This window comes from Colias croceus, chromosome 6 (genome assembly GCF_905220415.1).
Source record: "Colias croceus chromosome 6, ilColCroc2.1".
NCBI lineage: Eukaryota > Metazoa > Arthropoda > Insecta > Lepidoptera > Pieridae > Colias > Colias croceus.
In genome coordinates this window covers 10,227,988-10,242,471 of record NC_059542.1, presented here as the reverse complement: position 1 = coordinate 10,242,471, position 14,484 = coordinate 10,227,988, and the positions used below count along the sequence as shown (strand labels likewise).

Below are 14,484 nucleotides of genomic sequence, written 5' to 3'. Positions count from 1 at the left end.
TACCCATTTTAAAATGAAAAAATAGCATAAATATTTGCTAATTTGAATGAAAATTTAAATTATCAACTTGTGGTCTTAGTCAAAAATTTACAATCTATTTTAAATTAAATATTTTAACAAACAATTCATTGCTACGTAATGAAAAACAATGTGGACGCAATATGTTCTATTGTTATGCACTATAGGTATAGTTTGCGCCCACCGTGGACGCAAAATGGAAGTTGGACAAATTCGGTGTAGTAATTCGCGACCACCTTATTTTAGCTATTAATTGTAAAAGAAATAAGCTGATTTATAATCCATACTATTCTATGTTTTGTTAGCAAAGCAAAGAAACAGTTACATATTCAAAAATTCACATTTAACAATAAGATACTTACCGTCAAACGCGATGCTGCGCACTATTTTTTTCTCAAAATCCCACGCGTTTTAGCTCTCTCGTTTAATAGCCAAAATTAAATATTTTTTTTAAATAGGATAGACGGTGTGCAGGCATATTTTGAATATGTGTGCATGTCTCTTATACATTGAGGTATTATCGGAAATTTTTCTTTTTACAATTTTACATAAAGTATACTTATTTTCGTGAATTTTCTAAAAGATATCCGCAAAATGGACGCGAATAGGCAGGTGGACGCGAACAGGCGCAATGACCCTACTTTTGTATTTATTAATACAACAAATATAGGATATTAATCGAAAAACCTCCCTAGTAGCCGCTGTCACAAGCTCACAAGGATTTTCCCTCAAAAACCCTCATGCACGAATTTATTAGGATAAAAATACTGGTAAAAATCGGAGACGCGCTGATGTGACAAATACATTATGTTACATTTGCTATTACCTATATAAGCTTTTATCAACTGACATATTCGTGTAACACCATTAGAAGGTAGGATTTCACGGATACATACAGGTAGGGTTGGACCGTTATAATATGTAAGGAAAACCTCGGATAAATGTATGTATTTTACGGAATTTCGAATCTATGAATGAAATGTTAAGATGAATAAAAATTGGCATGTAGGTACAATAATATGTTTTTAATGACGATTTATAATGTACCTAAGCAGGAATAATATAAAATCACTTATTAAAGTTACGAATTACATGATTCAAGAAATCAATCAAATAAAAAAGAGCGTGTGTGCCGAGCACAGGTGTCAGAAGTGAAACTTCTTTAGCAAGATTTAAATATATCTACCAAATTAATCGCCTTACTCCATGACGTGACGTTGAAATTTTACTCTCAATGTGCCTAAAGAGGTGTCTCTTAAAAATAATTTCTAAGTTACTAAAACGTAATTGAATTCAGTTAAAAATATTATGTAATACTTTATATTTTTATATATTTTTAAAATAAAAAAGTTGGCTCTCATTGGGCTCTACATTTAATCATTCGTTGTCGTAAATCTTTAAAGCCGCCAAGACAAAGAAGTCCAAAATATAAAATACGTGTAACCTGAATCTACCTTACAGAACTTTACCGACAGGATGTCTTTTTTATATATTTCAAGTGTGTAAAGAGTCATGAAACACGTTTTTAAACAATATGACTCAATAAAACCACTGTTAACCACTTTCCATAAAGCTTAGTTCATTTTGTCAGATTGTAATGGAGTACGATCATGTATTTTAAATTTGACATTTCTTTAAAGAAAGGAAAGAGTTATATCGGTTTGTTTTCGTTAATTACTCGAGACCTATAATTAATATATTTACATAATTAGTCAGCAAAATGTCGATAATTTGATCTGAATTATATGTTGAAGCTGTAATCTATAGCGATTAAGATAAATTTAATTAAAATGTCTTCTTAAATAATCTTAAATTACTAGAAAAGTACCCCTGAAACCCCTGTAGCAATAAATATAATACTGATAATGATCGTGACATTATCTCAACAACCTATAGAAAAAAGTTTTGCACATATCAAGTGCAATGCCCTCCACCTAATAGGTGATTCAAACCCAACTTTTATACGCGACAGAACATTTAATTTTTATTACAAGAATTCCGGGAAATATATTGAGTTTTAAACTTCTGAATGTTGGAAGTCGGTAAATTTTTCCAAAGTTGCGCCATGAAATTCGTGTGTTAGTGACATGACATAAAGTACGCTAGTTTGTACCTCCGAACACGGCTGGGAAATACTTCCTGGTTTTTATTACGGAAATGTATGAAACATTTAACCCAATTGTAGATTGAAACCTTTTTAGGCCAAATCTTTTCGAAACCTTAAATTTGTAGCAAAAGAGGATAGGTAAGAAAGTAAAATTTAATACTTCACAATAAAATTTGGCAATGATCACATATTATATACGTATATAATATGTATTCAGTACATTTTTCTTAACCATCATAAAAAAAATTGTGAGATTTACGATCACTCTTTTATGTGTTAAAAGGTTTATTTTAAGTTACTACAAGATTGAGTGAAATAAATCTTCTCAAAACATTTAAGAAAACATAAAAATATTTGCATGTTCCCTTCGTAAGAATGCGTAAGCCGTAAACACTAAAAATACTCTATGTAAATAACGAACACACGGATGTACATAAATATATAAATAGAATGATAACTAACATTTTTTAGATGAGTAAAAATATCTGTTTAGTTAAACTGATGATGCGCGGTAAATTTACGTCTATGCATCATAAAATAACGAAAATTGACTATAAAATTATGGAACAGTAAAACATGATTGTGTGAAGACTTTTAAAAATAGATATTACAAGGGTAATAGGTTCAAGAGCGGCGTTTAAATTTTCATAGATTGTACGAGAAATTCTTGATGTATTTGAATGGATTAAATAAGTAAAATATTTTTAAACTATAATTAAAATTAGAAAACAAAACAAAACTCATTAAAATTCACTAGTTCTAAAGAGGTATTTTTTACTGTAGAGTATCATTTGCACCAAATAATACGCACAAAAAAATCAATGGTTTTAAAATATCTATTTAAGAACTCTGAAAAATAAATAATTACAAATCATCGACAAATCAATTGTTCTTTTGTTAATTTTTGGGGCTAACATATTTTTTCGACTCCAGTTAACCGGAATCATCGAACCCCGAACCAAACAGCTAAGTCCAAAAGCTCTACAATGTTACAACATTGCCTCTTATATCTTAATTGACTACATATTAATAGGTATCATACAGTTAACACATATATAATATACAATTATAGAAGCAATATAATTATACAATAAATAATCGAAGTTATCGGAGGGTTTTGGCGCGTATTCTCGTAGTAGCTCGCCTGGACGACGCACGCCTGTGCTTTCGTAAGCTCCAACTTTGACGAGTGTTGTGAAGTGTGTATAACAGTTAACTGTTCAGTGATTAAGTATTGAGAGGACTTTATTTTGAGGGTGAATATTAGTTTTAATTCAAAATTATTTATTAGGGTTTTTATTATTAATTTTTATTACAATCTGTGTGTCGATTTTTGGTTAATTTTAAGTGATTTTTTAAATTGGTTTAGTGCATGCTACCTATTTAAAAAAAAGTTAATTAATATTTATGGATAACATGGATTACTTTGAGTAATGAGTACTTACTTCATATTAAAATAGTGGAGCAGTAAGGAATTAATACTGTAGTTCAAAGCTGAGTGTCATCGAATTAACTTCAAGTAAACATTATTTTATTTATTTATTGTGCCTTAACTACTATGTAACTAAAAATTTACATCGTTCAACATACCTGTTTTCATCCCGCCAATTAGTGTTTTTTTTGCTTTTTTACCTTTTACCGTAGTTGCCTGGAAGAGATCACTATTAAGTGATAAGGCCGCCAAAATAGTTGTACTCTGTTCTATGTGTAAGTAGTTATAAGGTTTCTTAACTGTACAACTATTAAAGGGTTAAATAAATAAATAAATACCTTTTGAACCTTTATAAAATACTAAACTGAATACCATAGTAATCGAATAAATTAAAAAATATCCAACTACAAATAAAATGTTTAACATATAATATGAATTATACCTTCTTTTAATAATAATCACATCTAATTATTTTTTAATTCTCAGTTTTAATTGTAAATTTAGTTTAACAAAAACTTAAAAGTATTTTAAAAGAGACTTCGGGCTTAACCTGGTAGCTAATTTTATGAACAATACTTAACAATAATTAATGTTCTACTATGTATTTATATCTAATAAAACTTAAACGTTATTTTTTTTTGTAATAATATCAAATTGCAATAAAAAAAAAACTTCTGTAAAACCAAACTAATTAACTTTTCAACTGTTAGCTAGAGAAACAATTATTTACATTTAACATTACTTATACAGGTGGACAAATAATTGAAATATATTATTCATCGCGCAATCGAAAAAAGCCACTCCGAATAATTACATTCTTATTGGATTTAGTTGAAAATTAGATAGTATTTATGTCTGGTTCCTTGTAACAATTACTAGAATAATTGTATGAAAATTATCTGTGCTGAGAAATTTTATACAGACCAGAAATATTTGATATCGAGTTGGGATACGAACCCACGTCTTGCGTCTTGACGGGGTTCATTTATAAAACACTAGATTTCCACCCGCGACTTCATCCGCGTTTTCAAAGAAAACCTACATAAGAAAAAATAGAAAAATATATAGAATATACATAGAAAGTAGCTTATGTCTTATTCTGGATCTTCAGCTACCTACATACCAAATTTCATTGTAATTGGTTCAGTAATATTTGCATGAAAGAGTAACAAACATCCATCCATCCTCACAAACTTTCGAATTTATAATATAAGTAAGTAGGATAGTAGGATTTGAATTCTATATAACTAAAAATTAATTATCTGTTCTTTTACTGATCTGTATTTTTGTAAGTAAAGGAAATTTTCCTCTAGGAAGTTTCTGAAATTACCGAGTATAAACTGAAGTTTATGTGTTCTTGGATTTATTCAATACCCTATCGATTGATTGATGGAATAACATTTGGAGCGTTTGTTATTATAAACCAGTTTTATAATAAGTATATCTAGCTAGCTATTTAAAATACTAAGTTGATTTGTTAACGTTTTAAGAACTAAAATTTCTGTTTCGATTAAGCTTTCATATTAATACGATAACAATACGATTTAAACATAAAAAATGTGTGCGTGTACTAGTGTATACACGAAAGAAGTGAAACTTCTTTATGACCTTATTTTTCAAAAAAAAATATTTACTATATGCAACTTTACAGATATACGTCGAATCAAGCGTGGTAGGGATAAGAAAAAGATGGAACCTGTGTTAAATCTGTTCATCTATTATTTTTTTTAATAAAATTGGATGTCTACGAAAGCCTATGAGAGATACACAAATACTTTCACATTTATAATATTAAATTGAATTTGATTCAGAGGGGTTGAGAAAAGTTTATTTTCATAAATGAAAACTGTAAATAAATTCTATAAATTTTATCTGATTCAAAAAAGTAATTACAAAGTTTCTTGCTGCCTTTTTCTATAGAATTTGTTTGCGGAATAAATGGTACATAATTTTCGTAATGACGTCTTTGGGTATTTAAAAACTTTTTTTTTTAGTTGTCATTCCATGAAATATGAAATCCAGATGATGAAATTTTCATCTTTATCAAATTCCATTTATCTGCTGAACCACGTTTTCCTTCATGATGGCTCTATGTACCTATTCTTCCCTATGTATTCTTAAATCTTCAAAACTACGTAACGGACTTTGACGCTGTTTTATAATAGATAGAAGAAAGTTTATATGTATAATTTGCATGGCTAAAACCACTGGCGGTAGTTCTATTATTAAGAAAACTCTCGGATTAGTAAGATTAATTTATTTATTTATTTGTGTTTTACTTTATTTTTCTATCTAAACTACAGTATGTGTTTATGTATGTATTTATATTATATTATTTGAATGTGTATTATATTGTATTATATTATATGTAATATATATAATATTTTATATGTATGTATTTATTATAGATCATATATAGCTATGTATGTATATTTATATATATTTTGTACTTCCTACCTACCTCCTCTTTCATAATATTACTCCACACAGTAGGTTGCCTGGAAGAGATCACTCTTAAGTGATAAGGCCGCCTTCTGTGCTGGACTAGTTATAAGTTTTAATTTTAAGGATTTATTTGTATGCCAGCACAATAAAGTGTAAATAAATAAATAAAATAAATAAAACATTTAGATTTTCATAAAAATTTGTATATAAACCTTAAAAACGGATAAATTCTACGGTCAGTTAACTTAATATAAGTATTATGTAACTTATAGTTTGATAGTTCAATTTAAACTTTGAATCACATGCTTTGAATATAATCAAGAAGAAGTGAACATAGGTATCTACTTAACACAAAGTTTCATAATTTAAAATTAAATTCTGAAAAGACGAAAGAATATTTTTATAGAACCAATTTCTTTCATCTGTAATATAGCTTCAATCATCGAAAAAGAAAACAAAGTATAAAATGAAATATGACTTCGTTAAGTCCCTGTATCAACAGCATATCCGACGGAAATATAAATAAATTATAGACGGAAAAGGTCACGGAATCGGTTTGATATGTAGTCTAGGAGATTATGGTAAAAATGTGTAGGATGTGTAGGATTTATGATGGCGATGGGGTTCTTTGCAGTTTATTTGTAGGGTAATATACACCCTCTAGCTGGTTTGAACGTGCATAGTTTGCAGAATTTTAAATAGGGGTTTTGTTTTTTTTTTTCTTATTTAACACAGAAAAAAGACAATTCTTTTGCTGCTTTGATTTTTTGCCTTTAAATATTTTGAGCATTTCCAATATCTAGTTCTTCTTAATTCAAGTTTTAATCGAAGGCAATTTTAAAATTATTAAGAAATGATAAAAAATATCAAGTACCTCATGAAATTTTTATAATACCTACGTAAATACGCATTTCGGCGAAACGCTTTCTCAATAAGGCGAAAAATATTACATTTTTCAATTCCAAAACATTTCAATAACATTATTAATACTAGATTTTATATTCGACGAAAATCACAAATTATAAAACTATTCCACGCTCTCAGACTAGGTATCTGGCTTGATTCGATATATTCCGATGTGAAGTAAGTCGGAAAATTACATATATTATTAATGTTTTTTCATGGCCATTTATATATCCGGGACTGCCCTTGACAGTGCGCCCTTGTGCCATCCTTGGCTTTAATGAGTTAAATGAGGTAGAAAGTTCTGAAAAAGTTTGTTAATGGAAACGATAATAATGCTCTATTTATTCGCTTTTTTATTTTATGATTGTTGAAATGAGTTCAACTACGCGAGAGATCGTAAAGAATAGATTTTAGGTTCATAGAGCAAAATTTTAACAAAAAGTAGCTACATTATATTACTACATTATATACATATATTATGTATATTAGCTCTTAAACAAAAATGCTTTAACAATCGAACTAAAACATGTGATTTGGGAAATTATATACCTATTAATCATACGATAAAGATCAGTTATTTCCGCTTACCGACATAAAGCATTATTTGACTAATAATGCCTGTGTCTAATGCACAAAGCTATTAGGAAACGATCCAGCCAATGGAATAGGTTGAAAATATGATATAGCCATTTTAAACTTCATTTTTTACTCCAGAGGTTAACCCTAAACGATACTTACGCCGGCTTTCACTGAAAATCGGATCATTGAGTCGACGTAATGGGACAAATTGAAACCATTCTGTTTCTGACAGGAATCGATGACTCAAACTGCTGTAATTTTGTTTATCATTCAGTTAATAAGGCTTTTAAGCCAAGAATGCTGAGATTAAGAGCCTTGATGTTTTTGTTGATGAATGAATATTAATTAAACAAGGAACCTCAAACAAAGATCTGTGTAAGGTTGCCCTTTTGCAGACGATTTCATAATTGATAAAATATAAGGGTACAGTTTTTGCCTTAAAAGGGATTAAATTATAATTTGGTTTTATTTCAAAGTCTATTAACGCTTCTTTAACTTGTTTTGTTTTAGCCTTTGAATTTACAATTTTGGATCCATATTTAATTGACTGGCATGTGACATTAACATCACAGAATATTCTGAACCACTTTTTCAGAAGGAAAAGGCTGTCAAAATTCTGACGACTACCTACATATTTAACACAAATTTCCTAAATTATTAAAATTATAAGGTAATTATTGAAATGAAACTCGTAGAACAAACAAACAAAAGAACTATAACTACAATCGAAAAGGTTTCTTTAGTCAAATATTTTTCGCTGAAAACAGTCTATTTGTCCCGATTCTGTCGCTCATATAATACTGAGTCTATCTTATCTAAACATAAAGAAAACAAAAGTTCTATAACACTTTTGTCAAGGAAAATAAAACTCTTATTTCCCATTCCTAGATATAATCGTATGCAAAGTTTTTCTAGACCAAAAACAGTTGGTGTATTTTGTAATCTAATATATAGTATCTAATGTATGGATGTATGGATGTATGGATGTTTGTAACTCTTTCACGTAAAAACTACTGAACCGATTACAATGAAATTTAGCACACATATAGAGGGTAACTTGGATTAACACATAGGATAGTTTTTATCCCGGAAATCCCACGGGAACGGGAACTATGCGGGTTTTCCTTTGCAAACGCGGGCGAAGCCGCGGGCGGAAATCTACTACATAATATGTTTGTTATTTTATACCTAGATTAAATTGAAACTAAAGGATGAAGAAATAATACGTTTTTAGATAATGGTTGAACTAAAAACTGCTATTTTGTTACAGACAATTTCAGTAAACTTAGTTCAGTAAGCTTTGCAATAGTGATAATAAAGAATGGAATCCAAATTAAGATACATAACACCTACCTACACATATATTATATACTAGCTTCCGCCCGCGACTCCGTCCGCGCGGATGTCGGTCTTTGCGTGGATGGTTTATTTCTCCATTTTGAGTAACTCGGACAATGACATCTTATAAATATCTATTAGACCCAAATACGGCTAGGTCTATAATAATACGCAACGCAACGTGTGTTCGCGGTACCTACTACAGAACAACGTCTATGGATAACTGAAAAATTGAGATTAATTTTTTTTCTACGTATTTTTCCAGGATAAAAAGTATCCTATTTTACGCCCAGGATAATAAGGTATAATTATACCAAGTTTCATCGAAATCGAACCGGTAGTTTTCACGTGATGTCTTCACATACAGACAGACAGACAGACAGACAGACAGACAGACAAAAATTTTTTTAATCACATATTTGGGTTTGGTATCGATCCAGTAACACCCCCTGCTAGTTATTTTTTCAATATTTTCAATGTACAGAATTGACCCTTCTACAGATTTATTATATGATGTATAGAATAGATGTTTATTTTACACCAAAAATGTTAGTATTTTTTTCATCGGGACGTAGGTATATAATCACAAAAGACGCAATTATGCTTCTAAAAATAATTCATTCAAAAATAAGTTTTTATATCGGTCACGACGACGACCCATGAACTTGAAACCATTTAATTTTAGCAAAATACTAGCGCAATTTGGTAATTTCTATAAATTAACTATAATTTTTACACGGATACTTACAAATACATTATTTTTTTAAAATACCTTAATACTAAGGTTCCTACTCAATATTATTCAAATACACAGCTTTATAATGTGAGTACCTAGAAATCTATCGCATAATATAATTTACTAGCTTTCCGCCCGCGGTTTCGCCCGCGTTTTCAATGATAAACCCGCATAGTTCCCGTTCCCGTGGGATTTCCGGGATAAAAATGTGTTAATCCAAGTTACCCTCTACATGTGTGCTAAATTTCATTGTAATCGGTTCAGTAGTATTTGCGTGAAAAAGTAACAAACATACATTCACATACACATACATCCTCACAAACTTTCGCATTTATAGAGGTAATATTAGTAGGTTAAGATAATATTATAGAATCTGTATTTTTGCCTTTAAAACTTTCCACTATAAAGTTGACAATAAGAGAATGTTAAATCTCATACAATTACTTACTTTGATTGGACATAAAAGAAGGCAAGCGTAATTACACACAGTTAGCAGTGGTTTATATACTATCGGCTAATTAACTTGTGAATTACGGTAATACATAGTGGAGTAATTTTCATTAGATTTGACCTTGAACTTACTTTATGTATATTGTCTTTGAATATATTTTTTACTATAAATAAAAATGTGAATTTGTTTACGCGCATAACTTCGATATCATAGCTTTATTTTCTGTTATTTGCTTCGTCCAGAATAAATAAAAATAAAAAATAATTCAACCGGATTTTCTTGTCAATATCCACCAATGTTAACTATGTTAACATCGAACCTATGAAATTTCCACTTCTTGTTCATCGGTTAACCACTGCACTTGGAAACCGATCCTTAAATTCGATACTAAATAATACAATTAAAAGAAATGTATAAGAAAATATGTAACATGTGAAATGTTAACATTTTATGAAGTCAGTAAGAGCTGGATGTAATTAATTTGCCTAAATTAATTGGACTAACTTTACATGCTTTTATACGGTTTTCGTACAAGCAAAATTGAATCATACCTACCTAATGGATAAGTTGTTCATTAAATTAAAGTAAATTTGGTACTACAAGTAGATACTTCTAACAAGAATAACCTTATTTTCTTACTAATTTTACAAAAGTGGAAGTTTGTGAGGATGGTTGGCTAATAATAAATGTATGCATGTTTGTCCCTCTTTCACGGGAAAACAACTATCCGATTTTGATAAAACTTGACAATGATGTAGCTTATGTAACTGAGTAACACATCTAGATACTTACAGCTAAAATGTTATAAAGCTCAAGAGTTTGTTTGTTTGTTTAAACGCGCTAATCTCGAAACTACTACTCCGATTTGAAAAATTGTTTCAGTGTTAGATAGCCCATTTATTGAGAAAAGCTTATAGGCTATATAATATCATTACGCTAAGACCAACAGGAGTGGAGCACTGCGGATAAAACCGTGGAGCACAGCTAGTATATATAGAAGTCCTAGCTTTTGCACGCGGGTTTGTCCCAGCATGCCTCATCTCACGAAATAGATAAATAATATTTATCTAATATTCGCAGGGCCATTTATCAATGAAACGCACGGATGGAGTGCAATACAATTATTTATAGATAACTGTTATCGAGGAATTCTACTGAATCTATTTATAGTTCATGTCAGCAAAAGTGCAATTTTAAATGAGGAAACAATAATATGAACAATTGTAGGTAACACAAGTAGATGGTGAAAATCAATCTTGAATGGAAATATATTATAAAAATAGGTATATAAAAATGAAACCCTATATATCCCTTTGTCACGGCATCACGCGTGAACGACTGAACCGATTTCGATAATTATTATGTGCTGATGTATTCGTTTTTGTCAGGAGAAGGATCTCATAAAAGAAAATCTCAAGAAATTTGCGTGTGAAATTAAATAAATGCGAAAACTTAACGGCTACTTAAACTTCACAGGTATGACACTTCGCGCGAAGACAGGACAATTTTTGTCGGATTAGCTAGTTTTAATATTTATAACGTTATCACGATCTAATTATTTTCTGGAGTAAAATTGGTATGAGAAATATAATTTTACTCAAAATATATATCATATACATGCCTAATTCAACATACTACACATTCATTTCAACCGCAAAGAATTTAAAAGGGCAACTATGGTTCATGTGGTATGATTTTAAAAGCCGGTTCTTCTCCATAGATTCTGCTTTCCAAATCGGTGGTAAATGTTAAAAATATGTAATGACGATTCAAAAGTGCTTCTAGAAGATGTCTAATTGAATAAATAAATATTTTGAGTTTGGGTTTTATTTTCAAACAAATGTAATCACTATCTACCAACAATTACTGATACCAAACTATAAATCAAGCAATATTTCTGCTACATCAAACTGTTTGTTCCATCAAGCTCTGTCACAACAAACATTGCTATTATGTGAATATATTTGCCCTCAGCCAACGCAGCACTATGTGACTTCAGATCAGATTGCTACTGTTTATCTGTTCAATATTTATACTTGGTCTGTATCTTTTAATTCATTAGTCATCATACAAATTGCACTTTTCTTAATCTGATATTAGCATAATCCGGGGAATTCATATTATGTGAATCTTAATCCAGTAAAAACGATCAACTCGAGCTAAAAGGTTTATTCTTTCCTCCTTGTTTGAAATGTTAAGGAAGAATTAACAATGAGGAGGTAACATCTGTTTGGAATGCAGAAAATGGTCAAGAATGATACTTGCTCTTTTCAAGGCACCAATACTATAAAATGTATTATATTTTATGTAATGAATTAATTATGTTAGGTATAAGGTAACACTACTATAGAATTTACCTTAGAAAATAGATTTTAAAAAGTTGTATAGACTATCGCTTAAACTAAATTTTACCTTTGATATTTTTACAAAGCTTAAATTTAAAATATTTCGTGAAAACTATGCACAAGAATGTCAGAAATCTTTTTAATAAAACACCAACGGCGAAAACTTCCATAATGTGGTCGGCATTAGCAGCCAACGTCTAAGTTATGAAGGCGACAAATTGAATTTTTTTGTTCACCATAAAGTCCCTTTTGTTGATTATTTTAACAAATACGTGGTTACTGAGTTAGTGCCCAGATTTTTTATGCATTTGAACAAATATTTTATTTTTATGTAACTCTATGACCACCTTCATGTTCATGTTAATATCCTATCTGCTACTTGACCTGCCCAATCTGTCTGTAAGCGTCACAGACAGATACCTATGCATAATGCATCTGCCCCTTACCCCACCTCCTGGCTTTATGAATATTCATTGCACATCGCACATGATAAATTAAAAAAACAACTAGTGACTAAACAATTACAAATTAACAACCTGCTCGACCCATTACGTACCTTTTTGGAAACTTAGTAATATTTTAGAACTCAAGCATCTAGGCAGTTAATTATGCTGGTGGAGAAATCGGTGCTTGAGAAATAACACCTTCCATCATCATAATATATTTAAAACTATTTATTGCCTTTGACAATAACACACGATGACAAGATAGTACAAAATTAACTAAATAACAGTATCTCAAACGTGAAATTAATTGCGTCGAGACAATTATTATTCTATTCGTGTTCAAGATCTCGCATTTCGTACGTTATGTATTGGTAATTTGAAACAAGGAAGTGTTAATTATTATGAAATATACGTTCACTGAGTTGTGGCTTTTGTTTCGTCTCTTGTGAATATGGTTTTGATAAATGTATGAAATAGTTATAAATAGATTGAGAACTATTTACTTATGGAAAAAAATGTCAGTGTGTAGGTATTCCAATCTATTATTAGATTGTCTTTTACGTACACTAAAACGTACTACTTATAATTAACTAGCTGTGTCGCGCGGTTTCACCTGCATTGCTCCGCTCCCGTTGGTCTTAGCGTGATGATATTATATAGCCTATAGCCTTCCTCAAATCGGACCAGTAGTTCCTGAGATTAGCACGTTCAAACAAACACACAAACTCTTGAGCTTTATACCTAGTATTAGTATAGATTTTGCTGTAATAAATATAGTCTATTAGAAAGATTTATTAATTTAAAATTCCCAAATTACAAGAAAAGAAGCAAAATTAATCATATCAATTAAACACTCTCAGCATTACAAGTTATTTGAACACCCCAAAATAAATACGAAAAGTAGCGAAATTCTATTTCAAATAACATTTAAAAGTGAATTTATTTCGTAATTGACCTTGAAGCTCCCGTAAATTGCCCCAAGCTGTTTATCTCCGAGGAAATTTCGAGTTAATGTTTAACTTAATTCCTTAAGGTGAGAAAAAGTTACTGCCTCAAAACAAATTACGTTTAGTTAACAATTTTCCAAGCTTTTAAATTACTTTTCTAGTATAAATGTTGTTAATGATTTATTGATATTAAAAGTAATGCCAGCGATTTTTAAGTGTTTGAGTCAGAAACTCAAATAAAAATCTGCATATTCAATAATTTTTATTAAAAGAACTAGTACCTATATTTTAACCAATGAAATGATTTATTTTTTGTTTGACATCATTTCAATGAGACGCCACTATATTATTTTATCCGCAACTAAACCTCACAAATCTACGATACATATGGTGAGGTTTTTTATTTAGCAAGCCTTATTACAGAACCCTTTATTTATTTATGTATTTAGCAGAGTGGGCAAACGAGTTTGTAAGTCCCTGAAGGCAAGAGAATATTGCCGCGCAATACAAAGATAAGGATCTACTAAAGCTGTAGAATTGTTGCCAAAATTATGACTGAAACTGTAAGCATCCATGAACAAAATGTTAAATGGTCATCACTTTATACCTCACTGAATTGCAACAAAACCTTTCTAAACTATAAAATTCAGACAACAAACTTTAGAAGCACTATTTTCCAGTTTAGCAAATCAAATTATGAGAACGATAGAACCGGTACAAACCAGATCCCGCCT

General features: G+C 30.2%; 1 protein-coding gene across 1 annotated transcript in view; it reads left to right on the top strand.

The window, feature by feature from the left end:
• The first annotated feature begins 3,269 nt into the window (after window positions 1-3,269).
• Window positions 3,270-14,484, top strand: part of LOC123692779 (cardioacceleratory peptide receptor-like) — a 49,474-nt gene continuing 38,259 nt past the window's right edge. Inside the window, exon 1 of the mRNA XM_045637570.1 lies at window positions 3,270-3,381. The gene's annotated coding sequence lies outside the window, so the exon portion shown is untranslated. The remainder of the gene's footprint in view (window positions 3,382-14,484) is intronic.